Source organism: Ipomoea nil, unplaced genomic scaffold (genome assembly GCF_001879475.1).
Source record: "Ipomoea nil cultivar Tokyo-kokei standard unplaced genomic scaffold, Asagao_1.1 scaffold0519, whole genome shotgun sequence".
NCBI lineage: Eukaryota > Viridiplantae > Streptophyta > Magnoliopsida > Solanales > Convolvulaceae > Ipomoea > Ipomoea nil.
Window position 1 is genome coordinate 360,082 of NW_017616947.1, and position 27,433 is coordinate 387,514.

Here is a 27,433-nt window from a genome sequence, read left to right on the forward strand (position 1 = left end):
ATGTAACTCTTGATACACAGTTCCTTTTCAATCAGGATTTCCAGAGTTTTGTGATTTTTTAGAAATGTAAATTTATTATGTCTTAATCATTATCATAATGTTTTTATCATTTATTTTTGTAAATATTTTGTTTATGATTGTCATTTTTTTTTCAGTTTATGTGTTGATTAGACCCCTCTAATAAAAATTATGGATATTTATGAGATGATCGAGGTAAACAATAGCAACTATTTTTTTTTTTAAATTGATGCAGTGGCAACAAATTAGAAAATCATCTTTTGCCACTTTTTAAAATGATTTATTAGTATAAATTGTCACACTTTAAAATGTATTTTTAATGTTAATAAATAAATTAGCTTAAAATAATATATTAAAATCTAAAGGATAAGCAAAGTATAATTTAAAGTATAAAATAAAGCCAAAGTTGTACATGTTTGCAAAGTGATGGAGCACTGTAATAGTCTTAGTGCATCCAAATAAATGCATCATTTAACTGATTATTTCTTTCTTATCTCACACTAAAGGTTCAATACTGCAGATATATATAAAGTATTAGTAATAACATTGGTACTGCTAAATATGTATATAACTAATTATTTATTGATTTAGGATCAAAGAGTGCCCTAAATGATCTTCCAGATATATTAATTATATTATTTAATATAATAATATTTTTGGTAACATTATTGTTTGCAAGTTCTCCGTATTTTTTTATATATATTTGTAATACCGTGTAGAAAAGACATTAATTAATTAGGTAATAACATAATAGCATAATTGGTAATATTATGTATGGTATTACCATGTAGAATTTTTGAATGTTTATCACCAACTAATTTAATACAACTTATCAGGGTTGTTTGAACTTACCAGGACTATGTGGTCTAATAGTATCCGGGTTGGATTTCCATTTGGAAGATTGTAAGTTCGAGCTTCAGTGGGGGCGTTATTAGCTCTTTGTGTTTCAATAGGTTGAGAAAGTATATGAACAGATACTACAATGTAATAGAGCTAGTAGCATTCAAAAAAAAAATTTAATACAACTTATTTTGTAAGCAAATGTAAAGTAGAAATCAACTAAAATCTTAGTAATATTGTTTCCATATTCAATGCTCTCACGTAACATAATACCCTATATAACAAATTTAAACAATTTATAATATAGCCAATTCATCATATATGTATGTTACAACCTCACGGTCAAATCTATACTATAATTAAAAACAAAATCCTATTTACTTGATTTCCTGTCCAAACAATAGTAAATAGTAAAGGTAAATTAAAAAAAAAAAGGAACATAAATATTTCACAATAATATTCTACATCATCAATTAAAAATGGAATGGAAATTAGGTAAATTGGAAAAAGAAATGAATATTAATAATTTACTGAAAATTAAAAATGAAAAAAAAAAGAATTGAAGTTAGGTTAATTGGAAAAGGAAATGAATATTAATAATTGACTGAAAATAAAAATGATTAATAATTGACTAAAATGGAAAAGGAAATGGTAAGATCATTGCATTTTAATTTTTCACAATAATATTATACAGTATAATACATCAAATCACAATTATGTCATAAATCTTTCACAATTTTAAACAATGAAATGAAAATTAAAAATAGAACAAAAATATTTTAATAATAATATTCTACATCATCAAGTAAAAGTAAATTAAAAATGAAAAGGAAATATTTAAATAATAATATTCTACATCATCAATAGTAAATGCATATTTTAAACAATAGTAAAGGTAAATTAAAAATGAAACTGGAGTATTTCAATAATAATATTCTACATCATCAATTATAAATGGAACGAAAATTAGGTAAAAATATCACTGCATCTAATATTCTAATTGACTAATTGAATGAAAATTTTAAAAAAAATAATAATTGGCTGAAAATGAATATGACATTACAAATTGACTGAAAATATAAAAAGAAATGAATACTAATAGTTGGCTGCAAATAAAAAATGATCCATAATTGATTAATATGAAAAAAAATAAATGGTTAGATCATTGCATTTTAATTAAAAATGGAACGGAAACTAAAATATGACGGAAATATTTCAATAATAATTCTACATCATGAATAGTAAATGCATATTTTAAACAATATTAAAGATAAATTAAAAATGTAACGTAAATATTTCAATAATAATATTATACATCATCAATTAAAAATTGAACAAAAATTAGGTAAAAATATCACTGCATATGATATTCTAATTGACTAAAAATATAAAAGAATAATTTGCTGAAAATGAATTTGATATTACTAATTGACTTAAAATATAAAAGGATCGCTAATTGACTAATACTCTACCATTATATATTTTCACCCGAGTCACCTATCTTGAAAGACTGAAGGTGTTAGCTCTATACGATGATGGACAGGATTGCGTTGCTACAACCCGATGTCATCTACAAACAGGTTTCAAAAATGTGTAAATACAATCGTTGATATTATGTTTTTTTTTTAAAATGGCAAATTTGCTATATATCTAGACAAAAATATATATATTCCATACAAATGAATTAAGATAGCAATTTATTCCTATAACTGAGTTGCTAGAGAACGAACACATTTGCCTAATTTATAAAAAATAAATACTAAACAATGATAAATAAAATCTCCAAAGTTACAGCATCGCATGCGTACATTTACACATAAGCTATTAATTTGAGCAATTATTTTGCTCAAATTCAAACAATGATAACATCAAAACACATAAATAATTCAAAACATATCTTCCATTGCACTGTATAATATTTAATGTTCTAATTTAAATAATTATATATCAATCTAAATATTTTTAATATATTATAACAAATCTATCCCGTGCATCGCACGGGCGAAAATACTAGTATATATAAAAGTAAAATCCTTCTAACAAATTTTTCCCCCAAAACTTTTATAGTAAAACTTATTTGGTAAGTAATTGTCAAATGGAAACTAAATAAAATCTATTAATTGTTAATATTATATATGGTATTATATTCTATAATATAATATAATTGATAATATTATTGTTCAAGTATAATAAAAATATTATTGTTCAAGTATAAAATAAAATTAAAATTATAAAAACAACAACAACAACAACAACAACAACAACAACAACAACAACAATAATAATAATAATAATAATAATAATAATAATAATAATAATAATAATAATCCAAACAAAACTATATACAAAATAAAATTAAAATTTTAAAAAAAAATAATTAGAAGACAAAGGTGGCTCCCCTTAGTAAATGATGTGGGATCATTTTGATCCCACATTGAAAATGTTTGGAAAGGGGAACTCTTGATCTCCTCTATATAAGAGAAGCAATGCTCCTCTTACAACCATACAATCGCTTGCCCATCAATGTGGGCAAGTATTGAGAAGTCCAAAGGATTTTTATAGTACTACTATTGATCGACAAATTATGCTGTGGAACTGTGTCCACCTTGCATGGTAGACATGGTTCAAAAATAGTTCATAATTATGAATATAATAATCAATATATAGTTCAAAAATTATGAACATATAGTTCTATAATTATGAACATAGTGTTGTGAAAAAAAATATGAACACATATTTATCTAATTATTAATATAGAGATTCAATAATTGTGAATATGAAGTTAAAAATTATGAATATATATCTTTATAATAATAATTATGAACATATAATTCAATAACTATGAACATAGAGTTCTGTAATTATGAATATAGAGTTCAATAATTATGAATATGAAGTTCAAAGATTATGAATATATAGCTTTATAATAATGAACTTATAGTGCAGTATTTATGAACATAGAACTGTGTCCACCTTGCAAGGTGGACACGGTTCCACAACCTATTAAAACCCAACGTGTCAAATGGCTCTTATTTAAAAAAACTTATCTTAATGGATTCTTAATTATTTTTTTAATTTTCTTTTTTTAATTTTAGGGGATTTGGGAAAGATTAACCAAAAATGTCTATGAGTTGTTTTAGTTTTTAGCAGTTTCGAGCAAATTGTTAAGTTATTAAATAATATTTTTGGTGTTTTGATAAATTATAAAATGTTAAACAGACGAATTTCTTAAAATTTTGACAAATTTGCCAAATAATCAAATTACAATAACAACAACAACAACAATAATAATAATCCAAACAAAACTATATACAAAATAAAATTAAAATTAAAAACAAAAAAAAACAAAGGGGAGTCACGGGCTCCCTTTGTAAATGATTTTGAGATAATTTTTATCTCACATTGAAAATGTTTGAAAAAAGAGAGCTCCTCTATATAAGAGGAGCAATGATCCCCTTACAAACATAATTTCTTGCCCATCAATGTGGGCAAGTATTGAGATGTCAAAAGGTTCTTATTTAAGAAGCCTCAACTCTGTCTTCTTATTTTAGTTTTTATTTATTTATTTATTATTTGTTTATTTATTATTAATGGGGTTGTGAAAGATTAACACAAAATGTATGTGTTGTATTAATTTTTAGCCATTTGGAGCAAATCACTGAGTTAAAATGACGAATTGGTTAAAATTTTGGAGAATTTATCAACAATCAAATAAATAATAATAATAATAATAATAATAATAATAATAATAATAATAATAATAATATATAATATATAATATAATATAATATAATATAATATAATATAATATAATATAATATAATATAATATATAATAATAATAATAATCCAAAAAAAAAACGATATACAAAATAAAATAAATAAGAAGAAGAGACAAGGGTGCCACGGACTCCCCTTTGTAAATGATGTTGGATCATTTGATCCCACATTGAAAATGTTTAGAAAAGGAGCTCTTGAGCTCTTATATATAAGAGGAGCAATGCTCCTTTTACAAACATAATTGCTTGCCCATCAATGTGGACAAATATTAAGAGGTCTAAAGATTTTTTTTTTTTTTTTTTTTGTACTACTGACCCGATAAATTATGTTGTGGAATTGTGTTCACCTTGCAAGGTAGACATGATTCCAAAATTGTTCATAATTATGAATATATAGTTCAACAATTATGAACATATAGTTCTATAATTATGAACATAGTGTTGTGAGCATAATTATGAATATATAGTTATTTAATTATGAATATAGAGATTCAAAACTTATTTGGTAAGTAAATGTCAAATGGAAATTAAATAAAATCTATTAATTGGTAATATTATATATGGTATTATATTCTATAATATAATATAGGGAAAATGGCACTTCTTCCCCCTAAGTTATATATTTATAGCACTTTCCCCCCCCTGAATTATTCAAGTGGTTGTTTTTCCCCCTGAAATGTTAAATGGACATATTTACCCTTAAAATAAATATTAAAATAAATATTTCATTTATTTTCCTTCTCCAACAAATTATGACAATAATTTGGTTCAAACCGAACAAAGACTATAGCAACCAAACCGAAATATTTCAATTACAATTTAGAATCGAAACTCGATATTTAGAGTTTATTAAAATCGAGAACCGGAACGGACGATTCATGTTCCGAACTAAAAAAATAAAATACATTTATTGTTGAATTTAGACTATTTAAAATAAAAAATAAAATTTTAAAATAATGACGGTTCAAAATCGCGAACAGAATCCAGAACCGCCGATTCACGGTTCAAGATCCAATTTTTTTATTCATAATTTTAATAAATTAAAATCCAAATATTAGGTTCTAGATCTAAATCATAACCGGAAACTTTTAATTCAATTGCTATAGTACTGTCCGGTTCAGTTTGATCTGAACCGTGGTCATCCCTACGTATACGCGATAATTTGTTGGAGAAATAAAATAAATAAAATGTTTACTTTAAGGGTAGAAATGTCAATTTATTATATTAGGGGGGAAACCACCACTTTTAGAATAATTGAGGGGACTAATGTGCTTAACTAAATAATTGAGGGGGAAAAATGGCTATAAGTATATAACTCAGGGGGGAAAAGTGTCATTTTCCATATAATCTATATATATATATAAAAGTAAAATCCTCCTATTTCATTTTCCCGCCCAAACTTTTGTTGTAAAACTTATTTGGTAACCAAATGTAAAATAGAAATTAATTAAAATTTATTAATTGATAATATTGTTTCCATATTCACGTATTAACCTAATTGGTAAATCTATTAATTGATAATATTTTTTCCTTATATTCATTTATTCATTCTTTTATATTGATATAGAGATATAGATATGTATACTAACATACAACTATTACGGCTTCAATGTTTATTCTTGCCCAGGATATTTCTCCATTGAAGACTTGCAGAGCTATTCGACTGCAATTGGTGCGCACCTATATGAAGTCACATAAAGAAAGGGGAGTGAATCTGTAAAATCTAGAGAGTGCATGTTTCACAATCAAGAGGTTTTTTTTTTTTTTAGTAATATTGTTTCCATAAAATCATAGTAATATTGTTTCCATATTCAATGCTCTCACGTAACATAATACCCTATATAACAAATTTAAACAATTTATAATATAGCCAATTCATCATATATGTATGTTACAACCTCACGGTCAAATCTATACTATAATTAAAAACAAAATCCTATTTACTTGATTTCCTGTCCAAACAATAGTAAATAGTAAAGGTAAATTAAAAAAAAAGGAACATAAATATTTCACAATAATATTCTACATCATCAATTAAAAATGGAATGGAAATTAGGTAAATTGGTCAAAGAAATGAATATTAATAATTTACTGAAAATTAAAAATGAAAAAAAAAAGGAATTGAAGTTAAGTTAATTGGAAAAGGAAATGAATATTAATAATTGACTGAAAATAAAAATGATCCATAATTGACTAAAATGGAAAAGGAAATGGTCAGATCATTACATTTTAATTTTTCACAATAATATTATACAGTATAATACATCAAATCACAATTATGTCATAAATCTTTCACAATTTATACAATGAAATGAAAATTAAAAATAGAACAAAAATATTTTAATAATAATATTCTACATCATCAAGTAAAAGTAAATTAAAAATGAAAAGGAAATATTTAAATAATAATATTCTACATCATCAATAGTAAATGCATATTTTAAACAATAGTAAAGGTAAATTAAAAATGAAACTGGAATATTTCAATAATAATATTCTACATCATCAATTATAAATGGAACGAAAATTAGGTAAAAATATCGCTGCATCTGATATTCTAATTGACTAATTGAATGAAAATTAAAAAAAAAAAAGAATAATTGGCTGAAAATGAATATGACATTACAAATTGACTAAAATATAAAAAGAAATGAATACTAATAGTTGACTGCAAATAAAAAATGATCCATAATTGATTAATATGAAAAAAAATGGTTAGATCATTGCATTTTAATTAAAAATGGAACGGAAACTAAAATATGACGGAAATATTTCAATAATAATTCTATATCATGAATAGTAAATGCATATTTTAAACAATATTAAAGATAAATTAAAAATGGAACGTAAATATTTTAATAATAATATTATACATCATCAATTAAAAATAGAACAAAAATTAGGTAAAAATATCACTGCATATGATATTCTAATTGACTAATTGACTAAAAATATAAAAGAATAATTTGCTGAAAATGAATTTGATATTACTAATTGACTTAAAATATAAAAGGATCGCTAATTGACTAATACTCTACCATTATATATTTTCACCCGAGTCACCTATCCTGAAAGACTGAAGGTGTTAGCTCTATACGATAATGGACAGGGTTGCGTTGTTACAACTGATGTCATCTACAAATAGGTTTCAATAATGTGTAAATACAATCGTTGATATTATGTTTTTTTTTTTAATGGCAAAATTGCTATATATCTAGACAAAAATATATATATTTCATACAAATGAATTAAGATAGCAATTCATTCCTATAACTGAGTTGCTAGAGAACGAACACATTTGCCTAATTTATAAAAAAAAAAATACTAAACAATGATAAATAAAATCTCCAAAGTTACAGCATCGCATGCGTACATTTACACATAAGCTATTAATTTGAGTAATTATTTGCTCAAATTAACACAATGATAACATCAAAACACATAAATAATTCAAAACATATCTTCCATTGCACTGTATAATATTTAATGTTCTAATTTAAATAATTATATATCAATCCAAATATTTTTAATATATTATAACAAATCTATCTCGTGCATCGCACGGGCGAAAATACTAGTATAATTGATAATATTATTGTTCAAGTATAATAAAAATATTATTGTTCAAGTATAAAATAAAATTAAAATAACAACAACAACAACAACAACAACAACAACAACAACAACAATAATAATAATAATAATAATAATAATAATAATAATAATAATAATAATAATAATAATAATCCAAACAAAACTATATACAAAATAAAATTAAAATTAATAAAATAAAAAAAAATAAAAAAAGAAGACAAAAGTGGCTCCCTTTAGTAAATGATGTGGGATCATTTTGATACCACATTGAAAATGTTTGGAAAGAGGAGCTCTAGATCTCCTCTATATAACCATACAATTGCTTGCCCATCAATGTGGGCAAGTATTGAGAAGTCCAAAGGCTTTTTATAGTACTATTGACCCGGCAAATTATGCTGTGGAACTGTGTCCACCTTGCAAGGTAGACGTGGTTCAAAAATAGTTCATAACTATGAATATAATAATCAATATATAGTTCAAAAATTATGAACATATAGTTCTATAATTATGAACAGAGTGTTGTGAGCATAATTATGAACACATAGTTATCTAATTATGAATATAGAGATTCAATAATTGTGAATTGTGAATATGAAGTTCATAAATTATGAATATATATCTTTATAATTATGAACATATAATTCAATAACTATGAACATAGATTTCTGTAATTATGAATATAGAGTTCAATAATTATGAATATGAAGTTTAAAGATTATGAATACTTAGCTTTATAATAATGAACTTATAGTTCAGTATTTATGAACATAGAACTGCAAGGTGGACACGGTTCCACAACCTAAAACCCAACGTCTCAAATGGCTCTTATTTAAAAAAAAAAAAAAAAAAAACTTATCTTAATGGATTCTTAATTTTTTTTAATTCTTTTTTAATTTATTAGGGGATTTGGGAAAGATTAACCAAAAATGTATATGAGTTGTTTTAGTTTTTAGCAGTTTCGATGATAATAATAATAATAATAATAATAATAATAATAATAATAATAATAATAATAATAATAATAATAATAATAATAATAATAATAATAATAATAATAATAATAATAATAATCCAAACAAAACTATATACAAAATAAAATTAAAATTAAAAAAAATAAGAAGAAGACAAAGGTGGCTCCCCTTAGTAAATGATGTGGGATCATTTTGATCCCACATTGATAATGTTTGGAAAGAGGAGCTCTTGATCTCCTCTATATAACCATACAATTGCTTGCCCATCAATGTGGGCAAGTATTGAGAAGTCCAAAGGCTTTTTACAAATGAGAAGTTCAAAGGCTCTTAATTTTTTTTAGTACTATTGACCCGGTAAATTGTGTTGTGGAACCGTATCCATCTTGCAAGATAAACACGGTTCCAAAATTGTTAATAATTATGAGTATATAGTTCTACTATTATGAACATAGTGTTGTGAACATAATTTTGAACATATAGTTTAGTAATTATGAACATAAAGTTCTGTAATTGTAAATATAGAGTTCAATAATTATGAATATGAAGTTCAAAGATTATTAATATATAACTTTATAATAATGAATATATAGTTCAGTAATTATAAACATGGAATTGTGTCCACCTTGCAAGGTGGACACAGTTCCATAGCATAACTATTCGATTGACCCTGTTACATGTACACTTTCTCAACCTATTGAAGACCAACGAGTCAAAATGTTTTTATTTAAGAAATCTTATCTTAATGGCTTCTTATTTTAGTTTTTTGTTTTTAATTTTTTTTTTTAATTTATTAGGGGGTTTAAGAAAGATTAACCCAAAACGTATATGAGTTGTTTTAGTTTTTAGTAGTTTGGAGCAAATTGCTAAGTTATTCAATAATATTTTTGGTTTTTTGTTTAAATATAAAATGTTAAATAGACGGATTTCTTAAAATTTTGACGAATTTTCAAATAATCAAATTAGAATAACAACAACAATAATAATAATATCAACAACAACAATAATAATAATAACAACAACAACAATAATAGTCCAAAACAAAACTATATACAAAATAAAATTAAAATTAAAAAAAAAAATGAGTCACGGGCTCCCTTTGTAAATGATCTGTGATCATTTTTATCGCACATTAAAAATGTTTGAAAAGAGAGAGCAATGATCCTCTTACAATATATATATATATATATATATATATATATATATATATATATATATATATATATATATATATATATATATATAAAAGTAAAATCCTCCTTGCCAAGTTTTTCCCCCATCCCTTTGTAAATGATATGAGATTATTTTGATCCCACATTGAAAATGTTTGAAAAGATAAGCTCTTGAGCTCCTCTATATAAGAGGTACAAACATAATTGTTTGTCCATCAATGTTGCAAGTATTGAGAAGTTAAAAGGTTCTTATTTAAGAAACCTTAGCTTTGTCTTCTTATTTTAGTTTTTATTTATTTATTTATTATTTATAATTATTATTATTTATTTATTTATTATTAGTGTGTTGGGAAAGATTAACCCAAAATGTATGTATTGTTTTAGTTTTTAGCAGTTTAGAGCAAATTACTACGTTATTAAATAATATTTTTGGTGTTTTGATTAAAGATAAATTGTTAAAATGACGAATTTGTTAAAATTTTGGTGATTTTTTCAATCTCAATTTTTTAAATAATAATAATAATAATAATAATAATAATAATAATAATAATAATAATAATAATAATAATAATAATAATAATAATAATCACCATCATCATCATCGTCATCCAAACAAAACGATATACAAAATAAAATTAAAATTAAAAAAAATAAGAAGAATGATGTTGGATCATTTTAATCTCACATTGAAAATGTTTGGAAAGAGGGGCTCTTGAAAATGTTTACAAACATAATTGCTTGCCATCAATGTGGGCAAGTAGTAAGAAGTCCAAAGTTTTTTTTTTTTAGAAGTAAAGGAATATTAAAAATAGAAAGAAAATATTTCAATAATAATATTTCACATCATCAAGGAGTAAATTCATATTTTTAAAAATAGTAAATGTAAATTAAAAATGGAACGAAAATATTTCATTAATAATATTCTACATCATCAAATTAAAATGTGACGGAAATTAGGAAAAAATATCAATACATCTATATTCTAATTGACTGAAAATAAAAAAAAAAAATTGACTGAAAATGAATCTAATATTACTAATTGACTGAAAATTTTAAAAGGAAATGAATATTAATAATTGACTGCAAATAAAAAAATGCTCAATAATTGACTAAAAAAAAAAAGAAATGACCATATCATTGCATTTTAATTAAAAATGGAATGAAAATTAAAAATTGGAGAAAAATATTTCAATAATAATATTCTACATTATCAATAGTAAATGCATATTTTAAATAATAGTAAATGTAAATTAAAAATGAAACGGAAATATTTCAATAATAATATCTACATCATCAATTAAAAATGGAATGAAAATTAGGTAAAAATATCACTACATTTGATATTCTAATTGATTAATTGTCTGAAAATAAAAAAGAATAATTGGCTGAAAATGAATCTGACATCACTAATTGATTGAAAATATAAAAGGATAACTAATTGAATAATATTCTACCATTATATATTTTAATCCAAGTAATCCATCCTGATGGATTGAAGGTGTTAGCTCTAGACGAAGATGAATAGGATTGTGTTGTCACTACCAATGTCGTCTACAAAGAGGTTTCAATAATGTGTAAATATAATCGGTGATATTAAGTTTTTTTTTAAAATGAAAAAATTGTTATATATCTAGACAAAAAAAATATATCTTCCATACAAATGAATAAGGATACCAATTCATTTCTATAACTGAGTTGTTAGAGAAATTATTTACACAAATTCAAGCAATGATAACACTAAAATATATAAACGATCCAAATCATATATTTAATTGCACTATATAATATTTGATGTTCTAATTTAAATAATTATATATCGATTCATATATTCTTAATATATTACAACAAATTCATTCCGTGCATCGCACGGGTGCAAATACTAGTAAATAATAAAAAAGAAGAAGAGTGTATGCTAGAATTTTGTTATTTATCTATGATGGTAATTCGGAGCTTTCCACAAATTTTGATCAGTCTACAATGGTTAATCAATACTTCACTCGCAACCGACATGGCAAATTATTGTGTGGACCATGGTCCACACGATGTTATGAGGACCATAACAAAAAGTACATTTTTAATATACTAAATGTACATTATTTTTGTACTGAATGTACATTATATAATATAATGTATACTCAGAATAAAAATAATGTACATGTGACACCCCGTAATCCAAAATTCAATTAAAGAATTAATTAAGTAATTAATCCTCAACCAATTGGTAATTTAATTCCTTAAATTCCTGAAATTCAATAGTCGGGGACTAGTAATTGACTAGTCAACCCAAAGTCAAGTGTTGTACCTAAAGCTTTGTGCATAGTTCTCTTGTTCCCTTACACTTTTCATCTTAGTAAGGGTAAATAAGACATTTCCCTTTCAATAGTCTTCCAAGCTAACCTAAGAAACACATTTTATTTCTCTCAAACACTCTCCAAAATCATAAGTTCTCCCTTCTCTCTAAAAAGCTAGTTTGCTTTCTCTCCAAGCTAAATCTAAGGCTACCAAGATCTTCCAAGTTTGTCTTCAAGATCCCACCTTTCCTACATTTGAGCATCTAGGAGGGTAAGATCTAAGCTCCTTTTTGTGTTTTTAGTGTTTTCTAAGGTATCTTTTTCTAAAGGTGAAATCTTTATGATGTTTTGGTATGTTCTTGAAGTGGGTGGAAAGGGAACCTTGTTAGGAGCTTGAGATGTGTTGTAAGTGAAGGATAAGTCTTCAAGAGGTAACTCATGCTATACAAAATCTATTTTGCTTACCTATATGATGATTTGTTAGATTCTACAGGTGATTTTGCTATGAAATGTGAGTGTTTATGCATTGTCTTGTGAAAATGCATATCTAGAGCTTGTTATTAGGGTTCATGTATGTCATTGCTTGGTTATTCCTTGGAAGCAAAATAATTAATAACCAACGGGACTGGGAGGCGGGGTCAGAGGACCCGTCGTCCCGTACCGTGAGTACTAGGTTGCCCTAAAGCGTGTTCTAAGGTATGTCAAAGCTACTATAGACTATGGGCTATATTTTACGAAATTAGACTCAAACAACATTCATGCATTTTCGGATTCTGATTTAATGGGATATCATGATGACCGCAAGTCCACTAGTGATTTTTCTGTCTTTATTGGTAAAAATCTAATTTCATGGGCTTGCTGCAAGCAAAAGACAGTTCCTAGGTCATCAACATAAGCTAAATACAAAGTTATAGCCGATGTCTCAGTAGAGGTAACATGGTTAGTTGATTTAATTAATTAAAGAACTTGATCTTACTATGCAAAAACCACCAAAATTTTGGTGTGACAATCTTGGGGCTACCTATTTGCGTGCAAGTCTTGTGTTTCATGCTCGAACCAAACATGTTAAATAAACTACCATTTTGTTCGTGACAAACTAATTACATCATATCAAAGGAACTACAAGTAATTAAACCAAATCTCTACAAGCAACTAACCACACCAAGGTTCAATGATCCAAGGAAAAACACAATATTCTCTCTAGAGAACCTTAAATAAACAAATTCAATATTTATTTACCTATGCATGAACATCTCCGATAATATTTGAATTGATATACTTTAAAATACTTATTTAAAAATAATCATTGGGCATTATTTCATTCACGCAAAGTGCGTAAAACACTGCTGGAAATTTTTTATAATAAAAGAATTGATCATATTGTTATTGCAAATAATAGTTCTTTGCATGATGTCTAGCAATATATCAAGTATAATTTTTTATATATGTTATTAATATTAGATTTTTATTTTTTTATTTTATGAAACATGTAATTATATTTTTAAATATTTTATTTGATCAATTCTTTTATTATAAATTTTATTGTTCAATATTGTTATGAATTTCTAATGAAATAGTTTTTTTTTTTTTTTTTGTTGATGTTTATTAATAATATATATAAGTCTCAGCATACTATGGATAAAAGCAATAATGTTGAGAATGTTGATGTAGGTGAAAAACTATACAATAAGAAGAATTTTATGATATATTATAAATGTTTTGTAAGAAAATTATAATAATTATAATGTTACAATATTGATAGTTGTAGCTAGGTATAACTATGTTGGTTATTTTTTAGTGTACTGAACACTATCAGTAGTACTCAACAAAATTAGGTGTATCTTAGATAGTCTACAATGAAATTGAATGTTGGACTTGGTCATACATAGGGTGTATTTCGTTCGAATATGGGATTTGAAATGCGGAATCAAAAATATTTGAATGCGGATGCAAAAATGTCATTTTTACTTCCGCATTCAAATCATCTTTTTTCATTAAATATATGTCTCTTATATTAATATTTTGATTTTTAAAATTGGGGGTGTTACAGGGTATAAATAAACCAAGTTATTCACGAACTATTCAAACTTAATTCGATGAATATTTAAATTTGATTCAGTTGCTATTTGAACCGAGCTTGAACTCAATTAGTTCAAGTAATGAGTCGAGCCAAATTCAAGCCTCTTAATACTCGGCTCAACCAGTTCAAGAGACTAGTTGAGCTTTTTTATTTTTTTAAAATATATTATATACCTAATATAGTCATAATATTATAAATTGAATAGGAATGTAATTTAAATTCTACTTAGAACATTGATTCTATTATTTTGTTGGTATGAAAGAAATTACTGAAATATTGATTTTATTATTCGGTTAGATTTGAAATTGTAAAGAATAATGTGTATGTATAAAGATCAACATGCAAATACCGCACTACATAATAAAGTGATTATAAAAGTAGTAGTAATTTATAAATTAAAACATTAGAATATATAAATTCACAATATTACAATTATATATTTTATAATAATATAATAAATATTATTGTAAATAAAGAAGAGAGAAAAGAGGTGAGAAGATAATGTAAGGCTTCTTAATTTTCTGTTAATTAATAGATTTCTTTAATTGGTTTTTCTTTGAAATTAGATAATGTAAGGCTAATTAATTTTCTGTTAATTAATATATTTTTTTAATTGTTTTTTAAAAAGAATTTGTCACGGCTCACATATGGGGTGGTGGCGCAGTTGGCTAGCGCGCTGGGCTCATGGCGTTAACGATTGTTAAACAATCTCACCGCTCGGTGAGTAATCCAGAGGTCGAGAGTGCGATCCTCTCCCACCCCGATTTTTGTTTTTTTTTTTTTTATTTTATTTAAGTATTCTTAATCTTTAAATATCAAATCCAACCTTAGCCATAAGTATCCTGTTGCGTAAATGGTTAGCTTATAGATCTCAAAGTGAGAAGTGAGATTGTATCTGTGGAGCTTGAGTACGAGTTTTACCTTTTATAATTTTATTTTTACTTTCTTAAACATTTTAAACTAATTTTATTTTTACTTTCTTAAACATTTTAAACTAGTTTGTTTGGCAAGATTAAAAAGTTATTCATGTATTTTTTAAATATAAAAAATTATTTTAAATTTTATTCAGGAAATTTAATTTTTTAAGGAGGAATTATTATTATTATTATTATTATTATTATTATTATTATTATTATTATTATTATTATTATTATTATTATTATTATTATTATTATGGAACCATAATATTTTCTTGTTTAATTAAATAAATTAACTCAAAAAAAATTAAATTTGACATTTCTAATAACCAATTTGTACTCTATCGCTGAAAATATATGTAGTCAAAATTTACTAATAATACATTATTACGTAGGAACATGAAATCGAAGGGGTAAATGAACCAAGTTATTCGTTAACTATTCAAACTTGATTCGACGAATTGAATATTTAAATTTGATTCGGTTACTATTGAGCTGAGCTTAGGCCAATGTAGTTCAGGTAATGACAAAAGCTGACTTCAAGCCTCTTAATACTTGGCTCAAGCAGTTCATGGGACTTAGTGGAGCTTTTTTATTTTTTATTTTATACCTAATATAGTTATAATATTACCAATTTAATGAATATATTTAGATATTTATGACTATACTAATTTTTTTACGCGCATTGCGCGATTGAGATAATGTCCAATGTTTTTTTCTTTAAATAAGTACTTTAAAGTATATCAACTCAAGATTATATTGGAATTGTTCATGCATAGATAATTGAATGTTGAATTTGCATATTTAAATAGATAATTCTATATTTACAAACGCAAGATAATACAGTCAAGATTGATTATAATTATCAATAAAATAATTGCTTAGGTATGGTTGAAATCAAATACGAGACATAAGGGAGAGCAAATAAAAATTAAGACATAAAATATTAAATATATACAAATATTGAACAGCTAACTACTGATTGCCAAAAAATGACATTGCGAGTTAGTTTCTACTTCAATTTGTTGTGTGATTTGAATACTATTTTTGTCAATAAATCCCCCAAGCAGTTAATATAATTGGTTTAATTATATATATTTTTTATTTTTTTAAAAAACAATTATTATTATTATTATTATTATTATTATTATTATTATTATTATTATTATTATTATTATTATTATTATTAAATATATGTATACCCTTATATCATTTTACATGTTAATCTAAATAGCTTATTTTTTCAAATATATTTTTACCACCGTTGGTCAATCTGCTAATATAATTCGCTAACGGGGGCCATGTTATTGGGAAAGTCGGACCAACCGCCCTAATTGGGTGTCCATCTTTATGGGTGATGTGTTGGCCCAACAAGAATAATGAAATTCTATCGGGCTAAGAAAATAAGGAAGGTTGGAGCAAAATATTATTAGAATTATCACTATGAGGGATCGAACCCACGACCTCAAGCATAACAGCACAAGTCCTACAACACCAAGCCAATCAACATCTTGTGTGTTAAAGGATAGGAAGCTCCACTTAGGCAGGGGAGTGCGCTGGAAGCAAGGTAATGGGGTGACACATGTGTGGTCCAGAATGGAGGCTGCCAGATGTCGTCCATTTGTCAACCATCCGTGAATCCCTCAACAATATAAATATGCACCCTTCCCTCCCTTTTAAAGGCACCCCTTAGCTCAACAAACCCCTTCTGGTCCATTGGTCTGAGTCTTCAACCCCCTGCTGGCATACTAGGGTTCAAGTCCTATTGGTAACATATTTAGATTTATTTCATTTATTAGTTCCCTTAACTTGTTTAGTTATTATTTTGGGCCGTCATTCTGGGCCTGTAACTCAGGCGTTGTACGTACTATTTTGGGCCTAGCGCCCCGGGCAATAAAGCTATTCTTTGCCTACGCCCGTTCTATATTTCTATACCCGGTTTATGGTGGACCCGGTCCCAATAAAACTATCATTGGCGTCGTCTGTGGGGATCGCTATGATTAGCCTGTGTTTGCAGTCTCTATTATCTGAGCAAGATTATGTAATGCCCAAATGGCTGATTCGCATGATGAACTACCCTACGGGATAACACACTTAGCACATTGAAACGTTACCCTGGTGAGTGCACTTTTACAGTTAGTTCAGTAAAGATTATGTTTATTTTCCTGGACTATGTGCTCCTATGTCCTATGCATGCTTGGATTACGGCCACCTCAACTATGTGTTCCTATGTACTCCTGTGTGCTATGCATGTTGGCCATACAGCCATTCGAATTATCGAGTACCGGACTCGCATGGCGAGGTAGGCAGTCTGTGTACATTTGGTGGCTGGGGCATGTGGGTTATCGCAACCCACATGCGCGGACTTGCCCCCGGCAAGCCGCATGGTTTTGGCGGATGGGGCGTGTGGGTTATCGCAACCCACATGCGCGGACTTGCCCCCGGCAAGACGCATGGTTTTGGCGGCTGGGGCGTGTGGGTTATCGCAACCCACATCGCGGACTTGGCCCCGGCAAGCCGCATGGTTTTTGGCGGATGGGGCGTGTGGGTTATCGCAACCCACATTGGCGGACTTGCCCCCGGCAAGCCACATGGTTTTTGGCGGATGGGGCGTGTGGGTTATCGCAACCCACATCCGCGGACTTGCCCAAGGAAAGCCGCATGGTTTTTGGTGGATGGGGCGTGTGGGTTATCGCAACCCACATGCGCGGACTTGCCCTCGGCAAGCCGCATGGTTTTTGGCGGATGGGGCGTGTGGGTTATCGCAACCCACACTACCCCATCTTACAACTATCGATTATATTCATCAATTAAAAAAAAGGGGGAGTATGCAGGTACAATATGAAGAAGGAGCAAAGACATCCAGTGAATATTCAAAAGAAGCATGCACGTGCAGCATGGAGAAATCATCAAACGCATGACAAAACAACAAGGGAGAACAGTGTAAAACAACAAAATATTCAAAAGAAGTCGGGTACTGACTAGCAAGGAAAATATCCAATGCAAGAAGTGTGTCCAGAAAACCAGATCCTGAAGGCGAGGCAATGAAGCAAGTAATGAGTCGATGATTGTTAGGGCCGTGCGATAGCGACGCACGGTAATGGCGTAGCGCGCAGCAGCGTACAACAAATATCTGGAAAATTTGGAACTGGAAGTTGAGTTTGGAAAATGGAGGAGGTGGTGGTATTGAATTATACTTCCTTTAGGCATCGAGATGCCTAAAGAAAGTGGGGGACTTGTGATGGCGATATGGGACCCCGGGGGGCCATGTTATTGGGAAAGTCGGCCCAACCGCCCTAACGGGGTGTCCATCTTTATGGGCGATGTGTTGGCCCAACAAGAATAATGGAATTCTATCGAGCTAAGGAAGGAAGGAAGCTTGGAGCAAAATTTTATTAAAATTATCACTATGGGGTATCGAACCCACAACCTCAAGCATAACAACATAAGTCCCAAACCACCAAACCAATCAAAATCTTATGTGTTAAAGGTAGTGGGGTAACACATGTGTGGTCCAGAATGGAGGCTGCTAGATGCCATCCATTTGTCAACCATCCGTGAACCCCTTAACAGTATAAACAGGCACTCTTCCCTCCCTTTTAAATGCACCCCTTAATACACCAAACCCCTCCTGGTCCATCAGTCTGAGTCTTCAATCCCTTGTTGGCACACTAGGGTTGCAGTCCTATCGGTAACATATTTATTTTTATTTCATTTATTAATTCCCTTAACTTGTTTAGTTATTATTTTGGGCCGCCATTCTGGCTCGTACCTCGGACTTTGTACGTACTATTTTGGGCCTAGCGTTCCGGGCAATAAAGTTATTCTTTGCATACCCCCGTTCTATATTTCTATAACCGGTTTATGATGGACCCGGTCCCAATTAAACCATCACTCTCTTTGTCAACAAATCCCTCAAGTAGTTAATATGATTGACTTTTTTTATTTTTTTTATTTTGTTTTTTAGGGTATTAATAAAATACTTAGTAAATAAATATATAACATTATTTTCTATATAATTTTGATATTTAATTGAAAAATAGTGCACAAAAAAAAAAGATAATAGACAATGTAGCCAATTGATGAATTTGAATGTAACGAATTTTTAAATTGGCGAAATATAAAGACAATATAAATAATAAAATTATTTCTCTTAATTAATTTATTGATAATGAATAATTTTTTAATAAAGACATTCTAGGGATAAAGTAACGAATATAATCAATTGATGAATTTGAATGTAAAGAATATTTATATTGGAGAAAAATAAAGACAATATAACTAATGAAATTATTTCTCTTATTTAAATTATTGATAATGAATAATTTTTTTTTGAACAAAGACATTGTAGACACATAATTCTAAATTAAAGAAATGCATATGTATTATTTTTTGTTGTAGCTACTAAATTATTATTTAATGCAATAAGAGTAAAATAGAGTGTACTAATTATGCCAACTTCGATTGGGATGAGGTTCGAACCTACGACCTTTTTTATTGAAATCAATGAGTAAGTTAACGATGAACTAACAGAAATTAACGGAAAAGATAATATTTAACGGAAAAGTTAACGATAATCATATTCATTAAGGATAAATTAGGAAATCTAAAGGGAAAATTAAAATCTGTTCAATTTGAGTCATTCATTTGATTAAAAAATTTGACCGTCATTTTGGATTTAGGGGGGGGGGGGGGGGGGGGGGGGGGGGGGTGGCGGCGAAGAAGTAGGACGGATTCAGAAATTTTTTCCACTAAAAGCGAAACATTAAAACAAAAGTGATAATTTAAAAAAAAAAATTACCTAATAATTTTTTTTTTTTTTTTTTTTATAACCATTACTTAAGAAATATAGTTATTGTTGGATATGTGCGAAAAATAAAACACAGTAACTGTGTTGAAGCCATAGGAGAAGGACTCAAAAATATGTAAAATTACGTTAATGAAAGGATTTGAACCCATAACCTGTCCCATTAAGAATCACATGCCTTACCAACTAACCTAACTCCTTATATATTGTCATTTACTAATTGTTTTATACTAATACTAAAACCAATACTATATATACATATATACATGCAAAGATTATTTATGGGGTGGGGGTGGGGTGAGGGGGGCAGCTGCCCCCCTTTGGCTCCGTCCCTGCTTGAGCCCTTATTAGTATAGTAGATGTAGCGAATATAATCAATTGATGAATTTGAATGTTAAGAATTTTTATATTGGAGAAAAATGAATACAAAATAACTAATGAAATTATTTCTCTTATTTAATTTATTGATAATGAGTTTTTATTTTTTATTTTTGAATAAACACACTGTAGACTACAATGTCTTTATTCAAAAAAAAAAAAAATTATTCAGTAGACATAATTCTAAATTTGAGAAATGCATATGTATTATTTTTTGTTGTAGCTACTAAATTATTATTTAATTTAATAAGAGTAAAATAGAGTACTAATTATGCCAACTTTGCTTGGGATGAGGTTCTAACTTAAGACCTTTCTTATTGAAATCAATGAGTAAGTTAACAGTGAACTAACAAAAATTAACGAAAAAGATAATTTTCAACCGAAAAGTTAACGGATAATCATATTCATTAAGGATAAATTAGAAAATCTGAAGAAAAAATTAAAATATGATCAATTTAAGTCATTCATTTGATTAAAAAATTTGACCTCCATTTTTTCTACCAAGGCTAACTCTCTTGGGCTCTTATTAGTATAGTAGATGTTAGAGTTTAAAAAAAGATTGTATTTAGCAATCGGTTTGGTTTGCAGAAAATAATTGAAGAATGTAAATTAAATTTTATAGAATAAATTTAGGGTGTGTTTGGCCCATGGATTTTTTTTAGGTGTATACCATGAGGTGGTCCGGGTCTTTCTCTGTCCGTTTAACGGTTCAGATCCACCCGACTAATCCCCGTGAGCTGGCCCGGGGAGAATCGTCACTTGTGGAAATTGAACCCGGGTTGGCCCATGGGTTTACACATTAGGTATGAGAATCAAAATCATAGTTAGTGTTTGATTGACAACTTTTTAAAACCCAACTATGAGATTTGATTATCCCTTCAATTAAAAACCCTATTCCCTAATTTAAAAAGGTATCATTCCATCTTTTGGTAATATGATTTTAAGTTTGGATTAGTCCTTTTAGATTTTTGTTTTGATTTTTTTTTTTGGTTCATATTGGTGCATTGGATGTCATTATATTAGGATCAATTGCCTTTATTTCTATTTTTTTTTATTTTTTATTTTTTATTTTTTATTTTTTTGTATTTTAAAAAGCTTTATTCGCATTATAGGGTCATACATAACCAAACATCAATATTAGTAATAAATTCAATTCCACCCTACTACCAAGCATACAAAATACTTTTACTAAAACCCATACCATTATCAAGTATTTGATTTCCATTCCGATTCCGATTCCGATTTCCATGTGCGAACCAAACACACTTTTATTTTGAATATTGATTCATTATTTTGTTGGTGGAAAATAAAATTACTCGAATATTGATTTTCATTATTTGGTTAGGTTTGGAATTATAAAGAATAATGAATATGTATAAAGATCATCACGCCCCTACATAATAAAATGATATTAAAGTAATAATAATTTATAAATTAAAAGATTTATTATTTTAAAGTTATAATATTATAATTATATATTTTATAATAATATAATAAATATTATTATAAACGAAGAAGAGAGAAAAGGGGCGAAAAGAAAGAAAAGGGAAGAAGAAAAAAACAAGAAATTAAAGTAGCGAGAATAAAAAATAAAAAAATAATAAATAATAAATAATAAAAAAAAGAAGAGTGTGTGCTAGGATTTTGTTATTTATCTATGATGGTAATTCGGAGCTTTCCACAAAATCGGATCAATCTACAATGGTTAATCAATACTTCACTCGCAACCGACCTGGCAAATTATTGTGTGGATCATGGTTCACACAATGTTATGAGGACCATAACAAAAAGTACATTTTTAATATATTAAATGTACATTATTTTTGTACTGAATGTACATTATATAATATAATGTATACTCAGAATAAAAATAATGTACATGTGACACCCCGTAATCCAAAATTCAATTAAAGGATTAATTAAGTAATTAATCCTCAACCAATTGGTAATTTAATTCCTTAAATTCCTGAAATTCAATAGTCGGGGACTAGTAATTAACTAGTCAACACAAAGTCAAGTGTTGTACCTAAAGCTTTGTGAATAGTTCTCTTGTTCCCTTACACTTTTCATCTTAGTAAGGGTAACTAAGACATTTCCCTTGCAATATTCTTCCAAGCTAACCTAAGAAACACATTTCATTTCTCTCAAACACTCTCCAAAATCATAAGTTCTCCCTTCTCTCTAAAAAGCTAGTTTGCTTTCTCTCCAAGCTAAATCTAAGGCTACCAAGATCTTCCAAGTTTGTCTTCAAGATTCCACCTTTCCTACATTTGAGCATCTAGGAGGGTAAGATCTAAGCTCCTTTTGTGTTTTTAGTGTTTTCTAAGGTATCTTTTTCTAAAGGTGAAATCTTTATTATGTTTTGGTATGTTCTTGAAGTGGGTGTGGAAAGGAAACCTTGTTAGGAGCTTGAGAAGTGTTGTAAGTGAAGGATAAGTCTTCAAGAGGTAACTCATTCTCTAAAAAATCTATTTTGCTTACCTATATGATGATTTGTTGGATTCTACATGTGATTTTGCTATGAAATGTGAGTGTTTATGCATTGTCTTGTGAAAATGCATATCTAGAGCTTGTTATTAGGGTTCATGTATGCCTTTGCTTGGCTATTCATTTGATTCAAGTCATTTTGTTGTATTTGGTGAGATTTGGCATGCTTTGGACTTGAATTTGAGCTTGGAGTTTAAAATCCCCGAAGGGATTATTTTGTGCATGGCAATGTACCCGCGGGCGGAACGGTGGGCAGTGGCCTACCCGCCGCCCCACCCGCGGGGTACATACCTTGTGAGAATGGTTCCCGCGGGTGGAACCACAGGTGGTGGTCCACCCGTGGCCCCACCCGCGGGGTACGTATTGTGGTTGGGCGGGGATTTGTTCCCCGTGATTCTTTTGACTCGGTATTTGGTCTTTGGACTTCCCGATGTTCTTTTGTGGAACTATTTGAGCGTCTTCTTGATGTTTCGTATGTCTAGAACTATATAGTAGGAATCCATGTAGGTTTTGGTGTCTTGAATCGTACTAATTGTTCAACATTGTGTTTCGTTGAACTATGATGAGTCTTGTGAGTTCAAACTATGTTCGGTTTACCCGTTCGATAAGCATGCTAGTTCGATGTTTAAATGCTAGCGTGTGTGTTGTTTGTCCTTTCCTATTGTTGGTTATGACTTGTGTTAATCATCGTTGTTGTCGGATTTTGATCAATTACTGGATTGAGTATGGTTTCATATCTTCGTTGTGATCCGTTGATTGATTCCTGTTGTTGTGTGGTGTGTGTGGCTGTACTTGGATTGCTCGATTAATGGTATGTGACATTAGTTACCAAGGTACGGCAGTGGTCCTCGCGGTGGCCATATATGATGTGATTATGGAGGATGCGACCCGAGTGATGGGTTCACGTGTTCTGGAGAGGATGTGTGCCATGTGCGTGATTTGTACCCTCGTGTACTGTGAATTGGTGGAACTTCGTTGGTGGTTTGTTGGTGGTGGGGACGACGGTCCTCGGAGGAATAAGGTTGGACTTGGTGTATAGGGGTCTTGGAGGTAAAGGTTGGAAAAGTTGGGGGGGGGGGGGTAGCCATAAGGTTGGAATCGGGCATAAGGAAGGCATCTCAATTCGTGATGAGTGATGTCACGAAGGCTTGTGTAGCCATTGTTTTGTATTTCTCTATTTGTGACATGTGTTGTCACAAGGGCATGTGTTGCCATTGGTTGTGTCCTTATTCTCTTGTGTTATGCATGTTGGGTGTTAATCTACTGTGTGATAGTAGATTATGCCTTGAGCCGTTCTTGTGAGTAGTTATTATTTCTTGTGATTTTGGGATGTGTTCCCTTGATTTTGGGATGTGTTCCCTTCCCTTGAAATTTGAGATGTTTTGGCCTGTGCGCCGTTGTTTGACTTTAAACCTCTTGTCGTTGACTTTGTTTTGGATAGTTGGATTATGTGCAGATGTTTACGCCTGTGCGTTCACCGTTGGGTGGGCGTGTCATAGCACCCTATGTTTTCCATATATTCCATATTTAGTCTTCCATTGTGTATGTATTTATGGCTAGTTATCTGCATTATTAAGGTTTAATTTAGTATGGAAATCGGGGGTGTTACAGTACATCTCCTGAATACAATGTATACTATGTTTGCACTGAATATACATTATTTAACAGTAGACAAAATATGGTCCACACAACTTCTGTGGACCATGGTCCCCACAATAATGATTGCAACTGACCTTTTCAAGGCTCCCCACACCTACAGTACCCATTATAAACAGAGCTAGAGGCCTGCCAATATCATATGAACACAATAGTGTATCAAAATAAGTCCCCCACACTGTCCATATCCAGCAAAATAACCTCAATAAGGAACTAAACTCAACAAAGGCATTCTCACAAGGCAAATGATTCAAATGGATTCCAAATGAGAGATACAACATATGAATAGATCAAGGTAATAATTCAAACTCATAACAAGACAAAGACTACCAAGAAGGTCATGCTAGAATCAAGGAATTTGATATCAATAGCATAACGAACAACAAATACTCTTAGGATTGAACAAATGATTCAAAACAGGAATTTCAACATAATTCGTAGGAATATCAAAGAATATGATTCATAGATGATTAATATATAGTCCAAAACCGAAGTAGAGGATTCACAAGATATTACAATAAATCAGACTTGAACCAAAAGTTAGACCAACATGCACTGGAACAATATTATAAATTGAATAGGAATGTAATTTAAATTCTACTTAGAACATTGATTCTATTATTTTGTTGGTATGAAAGAAATTACTGAAATATTGATTTTATTATTCGGTTAGATTTGAAATTGTAAAGAATAATGTGTATGTATAAAGATCAACATGCGAATACCGCACTCAATAATAAAGTGATTATAAAAGTAGTAGTAATTTATAAATTAAAACATTAGAATATATAAATTCACACCAGGACTATGTGGTCTAATGGTATCCGGGTTGGACTTCTATTTGGAAGGTTGTGAGTTCAAGTCTCAGTGGAGGTGTTATTGGCTCTTTGTGTTTCAGTAGGTTGAGAAAGTATATGAACAGATACTACAATGTAATAGAGCTAGTAACATTCAAAAAAAAAAAAAATTCACAATATTACAATTATATATTTTATAATAGTATAATAAATATTATTGTAAATAAAGAAGAGAGAAAAGAGGTGAGAAGATAATGTAAGGCTTCTTAATTTTCTGTTAATTAATAGATTTCTTTAATTGGTTTTTCTTTGAAATTAGATAATGTAAGGCTAATTAATTTTCTGTTAATTAATATATTTTTTTAATTGTTTTTTAAAAAGAATTTGTCACGGTTCACATATGGGGTGGTGGCGCAGTTGGTTAGCGCGCTGGGCTCATGGCGTTAACGATTGTTAAACAATCTCACCGCTCGGTGAGTAATCCAGAGGTCGAGAGTTCGATCCTCTCCCACCCCGATTTTTTTTTTTTTTTATTTAAGTATTCTTAATCTTTAAATATAAAATCCAACCTTACCCATAAGTATCCTGTTGCGTAAATGGTTAGCCTATAGATCTCAAAGTGAGATTGCATTTGTGGAGCTTGAGTACGAGTTTTACCTTTTATAATTTTATTTTTACTTTCTTAAACATTTTAAACAAGTTTGTTTGGCACGATTAAAAAGTTATTCATGTATTTTTTAAATATAAAAAATTATTTTAAATTTTATTCAGGAAATTTAATTTTTTAAGGAGGAATTATTATTATTATTATTATTATTATTATTATTATTATTATTATTATTATTATTATTATTATTATGGAACCTTTTTTTTGAATGCATTATTATGGAACCATAATATTTTCTTGTTTAATTAAATAAATTAACTCAAAAAAAAAATTTGACATTTCTAATAACCAATTTGTACCTTAACGCTGAAAATATATGTAGTCAAAATTTACTAATAATACATTATTACGTAGGAACAAGAAATCGAAGGGGTAAATGAACCAAGTTATTCGTTAACTATTCAAACTTGATTCGACGAATTGAATATTTAAATTTGATTCGGTTACTATTGAGCTGAGCTTAAGCCAAAGTAGTTCAGGTAATGACTCAAGCTGACTTCAAGCCTCTTAATACTTGGCTCAAGCAGTTCATGGGATTTAGTGGAGCTTTTTTATTTTTTATTTTATACCTAATATAGTTATAATATTACCAATTCAATGAATATATTTAGATATTTATGACTATACTAGTTTTTTACGCGCATTGCGCGATTGAGATAATGTTCAATGTTTTTTTCTTTTAATAAGTACTTTAAAGTATATCAAGTCAAGATTATATTGGAATTGTTCAAGCATAGATAATTGAATGTTGAATTTGCATATTTAAATAGATAATTCTATGTTTACAAACGCAAGATAATACAGTCAACATTGATTATAATTATCAATAAAATAATTGCTTAGGTATGGTTGAAATCAAATACGAGACATAAGGGAGAGCAAATAAAAATTAAGGATAAAATATTAAATATATACAAATATTGAAGAGCCAACTACTGATTGCCACCAGGACTATGTGGTTTAATTGTACCCGGGTTGGACTT

The 27,433-nt window shown here is 28.8% G+C and overlaps 2 non-coding genes across 2 annotated transcripts; both read left to right on the top strand.

Annotated features, from left to right (window-relative positions):
- Window positions 1–15,390: 15,390 nt before the first annotated feature.
- Window positions 15,391–15,504, top strand: TRNAM-CAU. Its single transcript has 2 exons — window positions 15,391–15,428; window positions 15,469–15,504. It is a non-coding gene; the product is annotated as a tRNA-Met (tRNA).
- Window positions 15,505–26,185: 10,681 nt separating this feature from the next.
- On the top strand, window positions 26,186–26,299 carry TRNAM-CAU. The gene is made up of 2 exons: window positions 26,186–26,223; window positions 26,264–26,299. It is a non-coding gene; the product is annotated as a tRNA-Met (tRNA).
- Window positions 26,300–27,433: the final 1,134 nt, after the last annotated feature.